The sequence below is a fragment of the Scylla paramamosain genome, unplaced genomic scaffold, assembly GCF_035594125.1.
Source record: "Scylla paramamosain isolate STU-SP2022 unplaced genomic scaffold, ASM3559412v1 Contig49, whole genome shotgun sequence".
Taxonomy (NCBI): Eukaryota; Metazoa; Arthropoda; class Malacostraca; order Decapoda; family Portunidae; genus Scylla; species Scylla paramamosain.
Window position 1 is genome coordinate 638336 of NW_026973714.1, and position 17354 is coordinate 655689.

Below are 17354 nucleotides of genomic sequence, written 5' to 3' on the forward strand. Positions count from 1 at the left end.
TATTAGCACGCCTAGGTTTGTTTTGGTGATTGGTTAAAGACTTAAAATATATAAAAAATGTGTCACGACTAATAATATTTAATAAGATCTAGTCTAACTAGTCGTATTTTCAAATTTAAATTGAGACCGTTGATACATTTGAATTTTTTTTTCTTTATACGACGCGGAATTCGTGTTTTCTTTTTTTATCCGGAAAGTACATTTTTTTTTTATTCAGAATATGTAATATGATCTAGTCTAGCTGTGTTTTTCATCTCGATATTAAAAGGTTTTTGTGGCCCCGTTCGTAAAATTTACAGATCGTTTCTTGATTTTTTCTTAATTATTATTATTAAGACTGGAAATGTTTTCATATTCCAGATACTTATCAAAGTATTTATCAAGTCAGAATATATAGGTCATAACAGTCTAACTCCGTTTTTTCTTGGGGTCGATTTCATAATGGACTAACGAAGTTAAGCTATGACATCATCAGTGACGTCATCAGGATACTGAGGGACGGGCCGTCCCTCCTTTCCAGTCTCTGCGTCAATGCTCAGCGTGCTAGTTGAAGTATATGGCAGGACAGAATACACAGTGCAGTCCAGTCTGGGCGTCTTTCTTCTCCAGAGTTTCAAAATGAATTGTCGTAGGTACGCAAAATAAAGGGCCGAGACAAACGTTTTTCCTGCCTCCCTCCCCGCCTGTGCATCAATGTTTAGTCAATCCTCCGAGTTTTTTCCAGACTCAGACGTGAAGGAAAACCAGAATTAACAAAAAAATTAGATACGTAACCCCTCAAAAATGTGAATGATGACACCTATGTGTACTGCGAATTGTTTCCGTGATAACACCGCCTGCCTCTCACAACACCAGGCACTGCAGCAGGGGGAAAAATTACACGTACTTGTGTGTGTGTGTGTGTGTATGTGTGTGTGTGTCGCCGATCAGAGAGGAGTCACAGCTGTGTGTGTGTGTGTGTGTGTGTGTGTGTGTGTGTGTGTGTGTGTGTGTCGCCGATCAGAGAGGAGTCACAGACCTGTGTGTGTGTGTGTGTGTGTGTGTGTGTGTGTGTGTGTGTGTGTGTGTGTGTGTGTGTGTGTGTGTGTGTGTCGCCGATCAGAGAGGAGTCACAGACCTGTGTGTGTGTGTGTGTGTGTGTGTGTGTGTGTGTGTGTGTGTCGCCGATCAGAGAGGAGTCACAGACCTGTGTGTGTGTGTGTGTGTGTGTGTGTGTGTGTGTGTGTGTGTGTGTGTGTGTGTGTCGCCGATCAGAGAGGAGTCACAGACCTGTGTGTGTGTGTGTGTGTGTGTGTGTGTGTGTGTCGCCGATCAGAGAGGAGTCACAGACCTGTGTGTGTGTGTGTGTGTGTGTGTGTGTGTGTGTGTGTGTGTGTGTGTGTGTCGCCGATCAGAGAGGAGTCACAGCTGTGTGTGTGTGTGTGTGTGTGTGTGTGTGTGTGTGTGTGTGTGTGTGTGTGTGTGTGTGTGTGTCGCCGATCAGAGAGGAGTCACAGACCTGTGTGTGTGTGTGTGTGTGTGTGTGTGTGTGTGTGTGTGTCGCCGATCAGAGAGGAGTCACAGACCTGTGTGTGTGTGTGTGTGTGTGTGTGTGTGTGTGTGTGTGTGTGTGTGTGTGTGTGTGTGTGTGTGTGTGTGTCGCCGATCAGAGACGAGTCACAGAGCTGTATAGTTGGAATTTAACCCTTAAACTGCCATTTTTTTTTTTTATGTGTGTTTGTGTGTGTGTGTGTGTTTGTAAGCCAATCTACGTGCACAAATCAGAACTTCATGCACTTGTTTGTTCGTTTGTCTGTTTGTTTGTTTGTGATCCTGTGTGTGTGTGTGTGTGTGTGTGTGTGTGTGTGTGTGTGTGTGTGTGTGTGTGTGTGTGTGTGTGTGTGTGTGTGTGTGTCTAATAATAATAATAATAATAATAATAATAATAATAATAATAATAATATTGGACGGTTTATTGATATTGCAGTATTTGTACTGAAAATCCACAATGGTTTGTTGGGGAGGTTAAACATCAAACATAAGGTTAATCTACAGATATGAACTAACTGTTAATGTGACGCACCATGGCGGGAATCGCGCAGAGGCGGTATCGGTCCGTGCGCGGCGCCTTTAGGGGCGTTATCAGGTTGTGGTGTCCCGTGGCACGGACCGGGCGAGGCGCGTCTGGCCGCAGCATGTAGGCGTGGGTGGCGCACCACGCTCTTCCCAAATTTCTCCAGGGCTTTTCGGTTTCTTGCCGACAGTTTGGGCAGACTCAGGGTGGCCAGGGCGTCATCGCAGTTCGTGTAGGCAGGGCTAAGGGTGACCCTGCACACCCTCTTCTGCACACTGTCCAGCTGCTGCTGTTGGGTGTGGGTGAGAGGGTGTGTTTTCATGGCTCTGGTGATACATAGGCAGGAATTTCGCACCATCAGCCTGAGAAAGCATCCATCAAAACACAACTGATATATGTTCACTTGGAAAATTTGAATATTTTTCTTATGAGAGAACAAAGCATTACAAAATCTTGGTCCATGCTCTCTTTTTTTACGATCTTTTCATCTTGCATGTGTTGGCAGGAGCCCCATGGAGCAGGCTGGGGTGCTCGGGGCAGTGCGGGGCCGGGACGGGAATGGCAGCTACCCAGACATTCATTCGTGGTTCGTGCGGGGCAGCGGGTGTCGCCGGTGGTGGCAGAGTGCTGAGGATCGCAGGAAGGACATCCACAGATAATGACACGCTTAATAGAAGCTCAGAGTCCATAGTTTTCCGGTTGAGTCTTTCTGATCTCCAGCCGCATTCTTGTCTTACTGGTCTTATTTCAGTTACCTCTAATAAACTGTAGTTGAGTTTTCAAGTGTGTTTTGATAACGTTAGTGATAGTTTAGCAGTCTCAAAGAAATATCATTAGATCTTATATTTAACAAGGATTCTTCGACCTCAGCAAATTGTAGTGGAAGTTATTTGGAGTTTGAAGGATGCTTCCATGATCCGGAGGTGATTTAAAAAATCCCATACCAATATCAAGCAGCACTGCAGGATTGTGGATTCCCAAGGAAGTTTTCATAACTGTGTTGATAGTCTAAATAAGGAATATAATTTTGAACAGGCTCCAGAGGATGCTACTTTTTTTTTATGAGCGTTTCAGTGATGTTACTGATAGTTTAACAAGAATCCTGCACCTACACGTACACTCCTGTGTGAGGTATTGAAGTTTGGGGACAAAGTTCCAGAAGCGAGACTGAGGTGGTTTGGTCATGTCAGGAAAAGAGACGGGACGGGGGGTGCGGGGAGGGTGGCGGTAAGTTGGAAGGAGGATGCTAGAGATGGATCTCTCCGGCAGAAAAGAAAATCTTTAGGTGCAGTGAAAAAAAGATGCGCTTCTAATGAGTATATATATATATATATATATATATATATATATATATATATATATATATATATATATATATATATATATATATATATATATATATATATATATATATATATATATATATATATATATATATATATATATATACATACATATATATATATATATATATATATATATATATATATATATATATATATATATATATATATATATATATATATATATATATATACACAAGTGAAGATTTTAGTACTTTAAATGAGCAGTTTCCTGTGGATGATTTCAAAATTCTAGCCAGAGGAAACTCAAATAGTGACACCAAAATACTTGAATCATTAATCATAAAAAGGACGAATCCAACATCTTGCCCTCTCGGTTTTTCATATAGCGCTTCGAAGCAGTATTTTTTGTTTTCCTCTTCCTTTCTCGTCTCTTCTTCCCTCAGTCCACCTCCAACACGCTTCCACATCAGGTAACCTCTCTCTCTTTCCTATTTTATTTCTTTATATGTTTTTCTCAAATATTTTCTTTTCCTCTTTTCTTTATCTTTTCATCTATTTTACATTTTATCCATTGTTACTTTTTTATATAAGTTTTTTATTCGTTTTTACGTATTATACTCGTATGTGTTCTTTTACCTTGTATTATATCTTCGTTCTTATATTTTAGCTTGAAAATGCCGTCAGTCATACGGCGAAACGTTGCAACAATAAACCTCACTCCGCCAAACTTGCTCTAACTCCACACCTGCGTTGTCCATACACGTCCTTTTACACTATAAATATATATATATATATATATATATATATATATATATATATATATATATATATATATATATATATATATATATATATATATATATATATATATATATATATATATATATATATATATATATATATATATATATATATATATATATATATACTGACGCGTCGAAGAAAGGAAGTGGTGGCGTCAGCATGAGTGCAAAGGTTCAAGGAATGAGTTTGTGTCAGCGTCATTGATCTAAACAGTTGCTGACATGAGCATTGGTGTCATTACCCAGGAGTGTGAACACCATGCCGCTAATGTGTGTGTGTGTGTGTGTAAACTCTCTCTCTCTCTCTCTCTCTCTCTCGAGAGAGAGAGAGAGAGAGAGAGAGAGAGAGAGAGAGAGAGAGAGAGAGAGAGAGAGAGAGATTTACCACCTGAATATTATAGACTTCGAGCACACTTGAGCACACACAGACGCACACAGATACCCACACACAGACACCCACACCCACACACACACACTCCCACACCCACACCCACACACACACACACACACACACACACACACACACACACCTAATAATCAATGAAGTACCATTTCCTCTTATTTACTCTATCGTGACACGGAGTTAACGCAGAATGACCGTCTCATCACTGAGCCAGGGAGGCTGACCAGATGATCAATTGTTATTCAGACCAACACCTGCGCGTTTACTTGCCACACTCCATATTTTTACCCCTCAAGGGGGCACATTTACTGCTTCACAACACACACACACACACACACACACACACAGTGGCAGATCACGAGTTGCCATCCCTGCCAGACTACAAGGTCATATTAGTGGGGTTGAGTGTGACATCACTCTCTCCTGCCCAGTGAAGGAAGTCGTCAAGGACAGTTAGTTCTAGAGTGAGGTGTGGAGTCATCCACGTACTTCCATTTGTGACCTGTGTTCCTAAGAGCGTCATGAATCAGGATGAGGAAACAGAGAGGGCCCACTTTGGTAGCCTGGGGAACACCACGTGTTCTGATAAGACAGAGCGATAGCGCACAATTTGGTGGCTGTCACTAAGGAAGTCCGATAGCCGGGAAGTGAGAGGAGGTTACCCGCCTGTGTTGATTGCTTGCTGTAGAGTGAATGTGTGGCTAACAATTAAGACCAAAGGCTTTTGTGAAGTCAGCGAAGGAGAGAGTCACCCGCATCTTCCTTCCTCTGATCAGTTGGTAAACACAGTCCAGTCAGCCGATCGGGCAGTGAGCGATAGAGGAGGATCTGACGCTGGCAAACTGCTGTGGGACTAGATGGGAGGTTACGGCATCATGAGCCCTCTTGAACACAGGGCCTTCACAGATGAGGCTGGGGATGACTGGTTGATTGATTTTTTATTTATCGCGCCGCAACATCGTGATCATATGGCGCTGTTGCAAAACGTTCCAAGCAGCAAAGATGGCAGGTTAAAAATTAAAATACTGATACTAAAAACAAAAGACTGCACTGGCCTGTCTCCGGACGGTCACATGCACGCGTCTCACTCACGCATGGTTACCTCGTGTCCAGGGAACACGTCTCGAGGCCGCCCCTCGTGGAACAGATGAACTTTTAACTGTACCCATAAGAATATTACAAAAATGAAATGGCTCTAAAGGCCAAGGAAAACCACCTACTGGGACTACGAGGGGAGCGAGCGCTGGCAGCCGCGAACGGGTACCTCGTCCCCATGGGGGCCATTCATTTGAAAAAGTGGCCCCTCATGACTCAAAAGTTTGTCCACGACAGAGCTAAGACCTACCCCGAGCAACGCATCCCAGCCCAGACACCCAACCATCCAACACAGGACGACCTCAAAAGGTGGCCTCTCTGGCTGGTGGACTGCTACAGCGGCACCGTTGACCCGTACTGGCAGCCCAACTCCGAGAACCATTTAGTCTGGTTCCTCAGTGGCGACCTTGCTAGCATGGGTGGCCCTCACCCCTTAAGTAGGACAGAGCAGGGGCCGAGGCCCCCTCTAGCTTTGCTCGTCAGCTCATAGGGACACGCAATCCCCCCCCTCCCCGACCACGATAAGGCGGTTCCCAGTATGGGGGTGGCTGGGCATGAGTGATAGCTGTGAGCCGAGGCTGATCCAGAGTGGTCAGATTCCTGGTCTTAGGGATGGGGCAGACTTACAATAAGGTGTCTTCCACACAGTGACATTTTCTTTGTCTGAGGAACACGCTAATGATGGAGGAGAGGGGGATGACAAGTTCTGCTGGGTGGAATTTGTCGTACAATCTAACTGGAAGGTCAATGGGATGTTGAGTGTTTTGACTTAAGATTTTCTAGTCTTTTGTTAACGCCTTGTTCTTCTACCGAGGAATTGGTGCCGAGTCTGGGAGACACAGCTATTCTGAAACGCTTTGCTGTCTCACCACGACTATTTTCAAATCCAAGGAGGTAATTAGCCCGGTTCCCAAGAATGTTTCTCCTGTTAATAGTGTACAAACTTATTAATCTGTCACTAGAACCGTAAGAACACACGTAAAAACTCTCATAACTTCAACTAGAACCTTTCTAATTTTGTGAGTACTTATGTTTTCGGGAATATTTTGGTCTATGAGGTGACTGACACGTGGGAGAGAGAGGGAGGGAGGTGTTAGTGGGTGACGCAGAAATACCAGTTGTCGGTAAGGATAACAGTGAGACTGAAGACACTGATAAACACATTGAGGATAAGCAGCACAACACTGGCTATGAATTACAGGAAGTTCATCGTGATACCTCAAGTTATTACCCCTGAGAACCCCAGTAATTCAGGTGCAAGTGAAGGAAGTATCAGGCTACCCACCACTAAACCAACTGAACGTCCGAGGGAAAAAGCAAGAATGTTACATTTAATGTTTTTTTTCTTTACATATTATTTATAAAGCTCTCCAACCTTCAGCTTTCTACAAGTTTTTGCATTTATATTTCGTCACTTCACAGGACTATGACAATACTAATGGTAACAGCAGCAACGGAGGGGAAAAATAACTTGGCTATGTTTCTGACGAAGGCATCAATTTGATCCTCCTGAAGATGGTAATAGTAACCTGATGCATTGCGTCACCGTCGCTTCAAGTACCGCCATCGGGGCCTAGCTGTGGGTCCCAAAACACAATGTGGCGTCGGCGTTGCTGAGACTTGGCCACCGACCGCTGTGGCAAGTTGTGGGTTTGACAGACAAGCCTCACTACACCTCCTGTCCCCTGTGCCACTCTGTCACCCACAATTTGGCGGATGTTTGCTATATACAACTTTTTTGTTAGTGTTGGTGTTGTGGGGGGAATAGACAGTGAGGGTGAGAGAAGACGGTAAAGAGTACAAGATTAAGGTTGGGTGAAAATGTGAAGGAAAGTCGTAGAGCGAAAAATGACGGAATAACCGTCAATGTTGAATGATAATATATATTTTGATATAAGTTTTGAGAGTTAGCGTGAATTAATTGAGTGGCGTTTGTGTCTTTAACTTGTTCCAGAGTGGTTTTAATTATCAATTGCCGCTGGACACTGTTCATTAGTTTCTTACCTTTGTATAATAGGTAAAGTCACTCGTGGTGAGTTTCTGTGGTTTTCAGGTGAATGTCAAAGGTGAACATATAAAAATATGTATATTTAGATATATGTACAGAGTTGTGGAGAAGGGTGTGGCGCGTACGGGACAACGGATGTCCTCTGCGTGGTGCAGCGTTACACCCTGGCAAGAGACTGCCGGAGCCGGCACAAGGGACGCTTAGCGCCTTCAAAAAGGGTTGACACTAGAAATAGGGGCGGGTTGACCGCACTCACAGTACATGAATATATTCATAATTATAACTCTCTAATTACATAAATAAGGCAAGGGAAAAGCTACTTATAGCTAAGAGTAATACATGCCAAAATACATTAGGGAGAGATTAATTATGGAGAATACTTAGACACTATGATGTAGGTGCTACCGATTACTTATCGATGGCAATAAAAGGAGTATGGAAAGTTCCATGGTGTGTGTGTGCGTGTGTGTGTGTGTGACGTAGGGTGGCGTGATCATGTCGGCCCCACCCTTATCCGTCAACAGCCACTAGCTACACTTATGCATATATGTATACATACACATATTGCTAATCAATATTATAAATACAATACTTATTATTATTAATTATGTGACACCGTTACAAATTGAGTTAATTCATAAATAAATAAAATGTATGAGCAATGTCTGATACTCATGTGAGTGTATGAATAGTATCAATTTTGAAAGGTTTATGTGTATAATGATCTCGGTGATGCCTTTGACATAGTGTTGACTGGTGTCTTGAACCAGGCGTGTTGCCTTCCCTGTTCGTGCTCGTGTCTTGTGCTTGTGTACGTGAAGGCCTTGAGTGAGTGTGTGTATTAGTTTGTGTTTGATTTGGTTTCCTCTTGCGTATAGTGTTTTAATGACTGGGTCTAGTTTTGCGAGTGCGTGCAGTTCTTTGGAATTTTTGGTGTATGTGTATTTTTCATTATAAACGAAGCGTAGTGCTTTGTTCTGTTGTCGTTGTAACGATAGTGAATGTGATGTAGAGATTGCGTTTAGAGCATGTGCTGGGTAGGTAAGTAATGGTAGTACGCACGCTTTTACAAGGTGTAGTTTGATGTTAGTGTTTAGTGCATTTAGTGATGTCCTTTATGTGTTTTGAGTATCCGTGTGTGCCCAGCTTAAGCCCCAATATTTCAGCGTCTTTTGTGTATGGTATGTTGTTCTCGTCTATGGTGACTGGTCTCATCTTTTTCATTGTTATAGGCAGTAATGTGAATTTTTGTGTGTTTGTTTTGATTTTTCATTTGTTTTCGTGGTTGTTGATGTTTTTTTTTCATTTCTCTTTATATTCTGTTTGCGAAGATGTTTTATGATTTACCTGCATATGTGATGATATGTGTGATGTCGTCTACGTATTGGATATTTTGTGCTGTCTGTGAGTGGTGTTGCAATGTCGTGTGCCTATATAGTGTAGGTGTTCTCAAATAGAGTGGTAGATGAGTGGAACGGACTCAGCAATCATGTTGTTAGTGCTAAGACATTAGGGAGCTTTAAGAGAAGATTAGACGGGTTGATGGATGGGGATGATAGGTGGAAATAGGTAGGTATATTTCATACTGGGACTGCCACGTGTAAGCCAGGTGGCTTCTTGCAGCTTCCCATATTTCTTTTGTTCTTATGTTCTTAAGTCATAAAAAGAGCTGCCTGTGAGTCGCACATGACAACACCGCTGAGGCTTCTCTGACAGAGGAGACTCACAGCATCCAAGACATCGCGCAGCTTGCACAATGTGGAGCTGGAGTGAGGCGGCAGCCGATGGCCAATCCAGCACGCTTCTGGTGGTTCCGTGTCAGGAGAAAAGATTGCACATCCTGCCATCCCGTCTGCCTGCACAGACCCATCCGTGTACTGTACATGTGGTGCAGTGAATCGATGGTAGTGGAGACAGTCGCTATGGCTTCCAGTGCTAGGTGTTTCTGCAGGACGGGAGGGTGAGCCTTGTATGTGGGAGTGTAGCGGACTGCCGAGTTAAGGGGAGTGGACGCCTCTTACTCTTAGAGCTGACGTTCATATTTGTCTGATCTTCATGATTTTGGTGTGTGTGTGTGTGTGTGTGTGTGTGTGTGTGTGTGTGTGTGTGTGTGTGTGTGTGTGTGTGTGTGTGTGTGTGTGTGTGTGTGTGTGTGTGTGTGTGTGTGTGTGTGTACCTTAGTACCTACAAAAGCAAATTCCCAATTTTCGCTGAAATTCGCCGATTAGTTTTTGTAGTTTTTTTTTTTTTTACCCCAAAAAAAAAAGTGACCGATAAAATTTCTTCTCACTTGTTTTTCAACCAATTCCTATAAAATTTAGTGTCGATAATATACATACATGTATCTTCACTTCCCCAAAGATAGATTTTTATTAGACATTTCGTTCTGAAATAAAAACTAAGATTTTTTTCTTCAAACTTTTTCATTTTTTTTTTTTGAAAAAAAAAAAAAAAAAAAAAACCTAGCACAGTATGACGAGCCTTCTTTGAAAATCTCTTTGGGGAAAATATCCCGTTGTTTCCTCTTTCCAGCAATACCTTTACATTTCCATTATCTTGTAGGACAACGAGGGAGAAACACTTCATGTATGAAAAACTTAAGTTTTGAGATACGAGCCGTTTTCTTCTGAGAAGTGTGTGTAATTCCATATGTTGGGTTTTTCTGGTAAAATTTTACATGCATTAGGATAATAATTATATAAGCAAAAGGAAACCATCGTTTATGATCATATTGAGGGCTAACTGGCACCTGGTCCCCTCCTGCATGACAGGATATTAGTCACTGGCAGGTGAGTTTATCAGAGGGCGCCACGCTCCTCTTTGTCGCCAGGATCATTAGCAGCTGCCTGGCTGGTAGTCTTCACTTCCTTCTCTTGAATGGGGCTTCTTTTCAGTCCTCTTCTGTACAGGAGTTGTTGTTCTGCTTTCTTGAATGCCTCACCCAGCGAGTGTTCTGTGAGGCACCAACCCACTATGAGTTAGTAAACTTGGATTCAAGTACCCGAAGTTGTGATGTAATACGGTCACAGCGGCAACAGATTTGACTCTTTTGGTCCCAACATACTTAGTTTTGCTGCATTTAGCCCATAGATGAGAATGTTATGGTGGTGGTGGTGGTGAAACAAAGGCAGCTAGCGTGTGGTGGCGACCTGTTGCCACAACGCAACTCCTCTTGATTATTATTCTTTTCCGTCATCTTGTTTGGCGCATCTATCCGTGCACGCTTTGCTTTATTATAACGAGGCATGCTTCCAAATACAAATGAAAATGAAGTAGCCTTGGATAGCAGAGCATAAACACATTCTGACCTCTGGCAGAACTGACCGCAGTGGCCAGCCTTCCTTTGAGTCCCTCGTGGCTCATCAGTGGTGTTGCTAACTGAACCTCCACATATATTAAAAAAAAATAAATAAATAAATAAATAAATAAATAAATAAATAAATTTACGAATTTGTAAGCCAGGTGACCGAGCACGTGGCAAGCACGTGGCGCGCGGGACATTTAAAGCCCTTTAATAATGGTAAATAAAGGTGATTTTTTAAAATAAAAGGAATAATGGTATCAACTTGTGGTTTTCACAGAAAACGCCAGACATGTTAAGGGTGACTATGATGTTAATAACTCAATTTTTTAACCTCCGGGTCGAAAAACGTAATTTTTTAAGGCGTCTCCTCCCCTTAAGACCTCAGGGAACATACTGCATTAGATTAGTAGCTTCCTTTTGGGTTGACTCTTGCAAGTTTCCATCAGTTTGGTTGGCGGGCAGACTGGGGCATGGAGTGTACCTTCTGATTTAGTGTGGGAATCAGTTTTTTGCTGAATTTCATACACTTTGGTTTGAGGAACAGAAGGTTTCAATGCATTTCTTTTTCAATTTTTTTTCAATTATCTCCAAGTCCGATTTAATCTGATTTAATTGTAGTCATTTGCAGCCATTAGGAATCTAGAAGCCTTATGTTTGTACCACAGTAATTTTTGGAATGAATAAGGTATGTTTTCTTTTCTTTTTTTCACACTGCGATTCCACTTGTCACACGTCGATCATAATCGTTACAGATTCACAGGCGGACTGATGTTGGGTTCAGCTGTGCCTGTGCTTCCCCACTACATCGCCTGGCCTTGCTCTGTTCTCACTAATCGTGCATAGAAGGATCAATTTATCTTCAACAGTTGCTTCCTGGGGGTTGAGATTTGCCATTAATAAATATGCCCATCTTTGTTGTGTCAGACAACACCTTGCTGCGGAGCTCTTCACTCCCTTAATGGTGTCCCCATTAGTCTCTGCTTTCATGAAGATCTTGACAGCAGACAAATTTCACTATGTCACAAGTGCAGTTGCAAACATCACAGGTATTGCTACAGACTTACTGAATCCTATTGTCTGAGAGAGAGAGAGAGAGAGAGAGAGAGAGAGAGAGAGAGAGAGAGAGAGAGAGAGAGAGAGAGAGAGAGAGAGAGAGAGCCCAGGTAGCATGCTTGAGTGATGTGCATCCAGAGTGGGAGGTGTGTAATAAAAAGAATGAAAGAGCTGAGCAGTGTTAGGGAAGAAAGCATAAATATGATCAGGATGACACTAGATGAAACTGAAAGAGAGCTGTAATGCTATACTGAAAACAAATACTGGAGAAGAGAAGGCAGGCTGGCAGACGGAAGACACAGAGAGGCAAGGTTGTGAGGGTGGGAGGTGGATGAGGTGCTGAGTGAAGTGAGGGTGTGAGGCAAGCCAGAGACAACCTGCAGTACCTCCATGAGAGGAGAGTCACTGTATCTGACTTTTGTGATCCTGGAGTCTCACGCTGAGTCATAAATTCTTACCTTCCTGACTTTCACGCATTATTTCTTTGAGTTGCGTATGGGTCACGCATTCCTACCATTGGCATCACAAGTAGTAAAAACAAATACATACGTGTTATGTATAGTATACAGTGGGTGTCTGAGTTACAAGCATTCAGAGATACAAGCAGCTTACTTGCAGAATGAAATTGTGCTCAGTGTTGTTCCCTTTGCCAACCGTAAGTTTAAGATTGGCACTATGGACCAAATTAGTTGTTTTATGGCAGCCAAGGTGGCCAGAACACAACAACATCGTCCCCGAGGAAGGAATAATCTATCCAAAAATAAATGTTCTGAGTGTTTCAAGTGATGCAGAACATCATCATCAGAACAACTTTTGAGTACATACAAATGCTCCTTATACTGTTAAAAAAGAAAAGAGGGACCGTGTATGCGTCCAGTAAAGCTTGTGGGAGCAGGAGCATCAGGGTGTGGAGAGAGAGGGCTGAGGGAGTGCAAAGTTCCAGCCTTCACCACAGGTCAGGTAGGAAGAGTAGTCTTGTCAGTTTTGTAAAAGATTCAGTGATTTTTTCGTCTTATTTTCATTATTCAATATAAACTTTGAGATATTTTTCTGATGCACTTCATTGTGTTGTGCCCCTGCTGTGCCTCAGTGCTAATGAGATTTGGGGGTGATAGTATTACTAATTAGTATAGTCTTACATTCTGGGAAAGAAAAAAAATTCTATTTTGCAGGTTTTCATTGCATTTTATTTCTCACCATTGTAAAACAACTCAGATGATTGTTTACAATGAGGCGCTTTAATGGAATTGCACTTAACCTAACATTTCAATGAATGAATCACTGTTTTATCCACTGTACCTTTTCTCCAAACACACATAAGCACAGGAATTATTTGTAAAACATCGTATTTGATGGCTCATAAGACGCATGGGCTCATAAGACGCACCCAGTTTTGCCAGACATTAAAATAAAAAAAGTAAATAAATAAATAAATAAATATTAATAAATAAATAAATAAAAATAAATAAATAAATGAGCGGACTTAAGCTCTGAATATGAAGTGCAGTATTTCACCTGACACTTGAAGACTCTCACATGCATTTTGATCATTATTAGATCCCAATATTTTGCATCTAAAAACTTCAATATTTGCTAATAGCCTACTTACTAATCCTCTTGTGAGGTGTAAACATGTACCTGGCATATGGCGTCGGCAGCGACTGTGAGAGACTACGGGGTTAATAAAGTTTGTTCATAAGAATGTCAAAAGATAGGTGTAATTTTAATTGTATGAAAGTGCGTCTTACCTCAAGGAGTAACGGCATCACAGTATTAAGAACGCAGTGAAGCTTGCCCGTGTCACCGGGTTAGGCGCGTAACCGACCACGTGTTTGTTTTGGTACATGCAATGCGTGTGCATGGTCACTTGGGCAAATCCTTCCTGACTGGCGTCATTCTGTGTGAATTACCGGTAAGTATGACCTAATATATATTGTTACCTTGAAAGGAAGACTTGTTTTGTGGTGTAGTATAAATCATCACTTTGTTTACATATGCGAAGATTTCTGGGGTTTGATTTCAGAGCCTCTGTTGCCATAGTCTTACAACCAACCACTGCCTCAATGCTGAACCTTGGCCTCATAGGACGCAGGCTCATTTCATGACACTTTTTTTTTTTTAGAGGGGGGAGAAAAGGTGCGTCTTATGAGCCATCAAATACGGTATAAAATGTTGCAAATAACACCTTATATTTTGTCATGTAGTATTTTAAAATAAGTAAGCGCTACATCTGGCAAGACACTTATGACAGACTTCTGATAAATGTATTATGAAAAGTGTTCAAAGTTGTGATACACATCTGTCTTAACTGTGACACATTGCATATCTCAGTGAAGAATATGGGCCCACTCCCTTCTACCTCCGCCAGCAGTACGACAAGATCTGGTGTGGTGTTACATTGTGGAATATGCAATTTTTTTTATGTTACCAAAAAATTATGATGAGTTTTGAGCAAAACGAGTTGCAAGGAACCTTCCAGAACGCACATCCCTTGCAACTCCAACATTTGCTGTATTCATCTCCATGTCCAGTTCTTATACCTCAACATACAAATCTTCATGTGGATAAACTACTTGTTAATCACAACACTAGTAATGCCTCAGGAACCAAGGCAATGGAAAAGAGCTAATGTAGTGCCAATACACAAAGGGAGAAATAAAATGGAAACATTAAATTATGGATCAGTGTTACTAACAAGTATTGGAAGCAAGCTTTGTGAAATAGTAATTAAAAACAGATTGGTGCAGTATTGAGAAGATGAAAAGATTATTACAGAAAAGCAATTTGGATTCAGGAAAGGAAGATCCAGTGTCACAAATCTACTGAGCTTCTACATGAGAGTAATAGATGGAGTGCAAGAGAGGGACGGATGGGTTGATGTGGTATACCTGAATCTCAAAAAAGCATCCGATAAAGCTCCCCACAAAAGTCGTATGTGGAAGCCAGAGAATGGAGGAGGGCTAAAGGGAGCAACATTGAAATGGATGGAGGACTATTTACAAGGGAGGGAAGTGAGAGATGGGTTGATCCGGTACACCAGGATCTCTAAAAAGCATCTGATAAAGTTCCCCTTAAGAGTCTTATGTGGAAGCTAGAGAATGGAGAAGGACTAAAGGGAGCAACATTGAGATGGATGGAGGATTATTTACAAGGGAGGGAAGTGACAACAGTAATTAGAGATGCTAATTCAAGTTAGCAGAAAGTGACAAGTGGGGTACCGCAAGGGTCTTTGTTGGCACCTATTATGTTTCAGATATATGTAGATGATATGACAGGGCATCTATATAGTTATATAAATCTTTTTGCTGATGATGCAAAAATAATGAAAATAAAGAATGAAACTGACAGCAAGGAATTACAAAAGAATATTGGCAAGATACATGCATGGAGCCAAAGATGGAAACTAGAATTTAATGCCAGAAAATGCCACATGATGGAAATAGGAAAAGTAAAAAGAGACCTTCATGGAATTACAAAATGGGAGAAGAAATAATAACAAAAAGTAATGAGGAAAAAGATTTTTGAGTAATGATTCAGGACACACTATCACCTGAAAGGCACATAATCAGAATATTTAGCTCTATATACATCTTGTTGGTAGACATTAGGGTGGTGTTTAACTATTTAGATAAAGAAATTATGAAGCAAGTTATAATAAGCATGATACATCCTAAATTGAACATGCAGCAGTAGTTTGAGCTCCATGTAGAAAAAAGACATACGGAGACTGGAAAGAATACAGAGGATAGCGACAGAGATGGTACCAGAATTAAAAGACTTAAGCTATGAAGAAAGACTTGAAGAGATGGGATTACCAACACTACAAGGGAGAAGAGAAAGAGGAGACCTGATAACAATGTACAAATTAGTAATAGTAAACAATACAGAAAGAACAGACAGAAATGACTTGGTACCACAGATGGAGCAGGGAGAGAGACAGACAAGGAGGCATGGGAAGAAAATAAAGGAGTGTATGTTCAAGCAACGTCAAGAAATACAGCTTCCCATATAGAACTATTGAAATCTGGAATGATTTGAAGGAAAAAGTAGTTGTGGTTAACAGTGTTTAAAGACAAACCAGATAAATATGGTTATGGAGAAAGGACAAAATGAGCTTTGGCTCGTGCCCTGTACAATACGGCTAGGTTAATACACACACACTGATGTACACTGTGGACTACATGCAAGAATTAAATGTAAGATACAAAGTACACTTCCTGTTGTAAATAGGGTACAATCGTGCCACTCTATAAAAACAAGGGAGACATCCAGGACGTTAGTAATTACAGGGGCATCACCTTACTTAGCTGCATGGGGAAGCTCTTCACCTCCATACTTAATGAAAGACTTATGATTATTCAAACACCTTATCTATCATTAATGAAACACAAGCGGGCTTTAGACATGGATATTCCACTCTGGATCATATATTTTTGTTGAAATGTGTAATTGATTATTTAACTGGAAAAAGAGAAAGCTATTTTGTTTATTTGTTGATCACAAGAAATCCTTTGATATGGTATGGCGTGAAGGTTTATGGTGTAAGCTTGTGAAGGAAAAGGTGCAAGGGAAAATTTTAAATGTAATAAAAAATATGTATGATAATATCAGATCATGTGTCATGCTTAACCAGGAGATTTCAGACACCTTTGTTTGCAATGTAGGGTTAAGACAGGGGGAAAATTTATCACCAGTGCTTTTTGCTTTTTATTTGAATGATATTGAAAGTAAATTAATTGAATATAATTGCAGTTATGTAAATTTTGGTGATGATTTCTTAAACATGTACCTTAAACTATTTGTTATTATGTATGCAGATGATACAGTTATTTTGTGTGACAGTGAGGATGGAATGAAGCAGGCACTGGTTGCTCTGAATTTATATTGTAATGAATGGAAATTGAAGCTAAATTGTAACAAAACAAAAGTAGGGAAGAGAAAATTTATCTATGAATTTGAATTTGGTGGTAAAAACAATGAAGTAGTGACAGAGTATAAGTATATTGGAGTGTTATTAAATTATAATTGGAGGTTTCACAAAGGTGAGCTGGAGCTAAAAGAGACAGCCACAGGAGCAATGTACTCATTAATAAATAAGTAAGTGTAGGAAGTTTGACTTGCCAGTGGATATACAACTCGAATTATTTACTGCCACGGTGTTACCTATATTGACTTATGCATCTGAAATTTGGGGTTACCATATTGCTAGGGAGTTAGAGTATATGTACATGAAATTTCTAAAACAGGTTTTGGGTGTTCATAAGAATACTTGTAATGACATGGTGTATGGTGAACTGGGTGTATTTCCACTTGATATTTATATAAAGA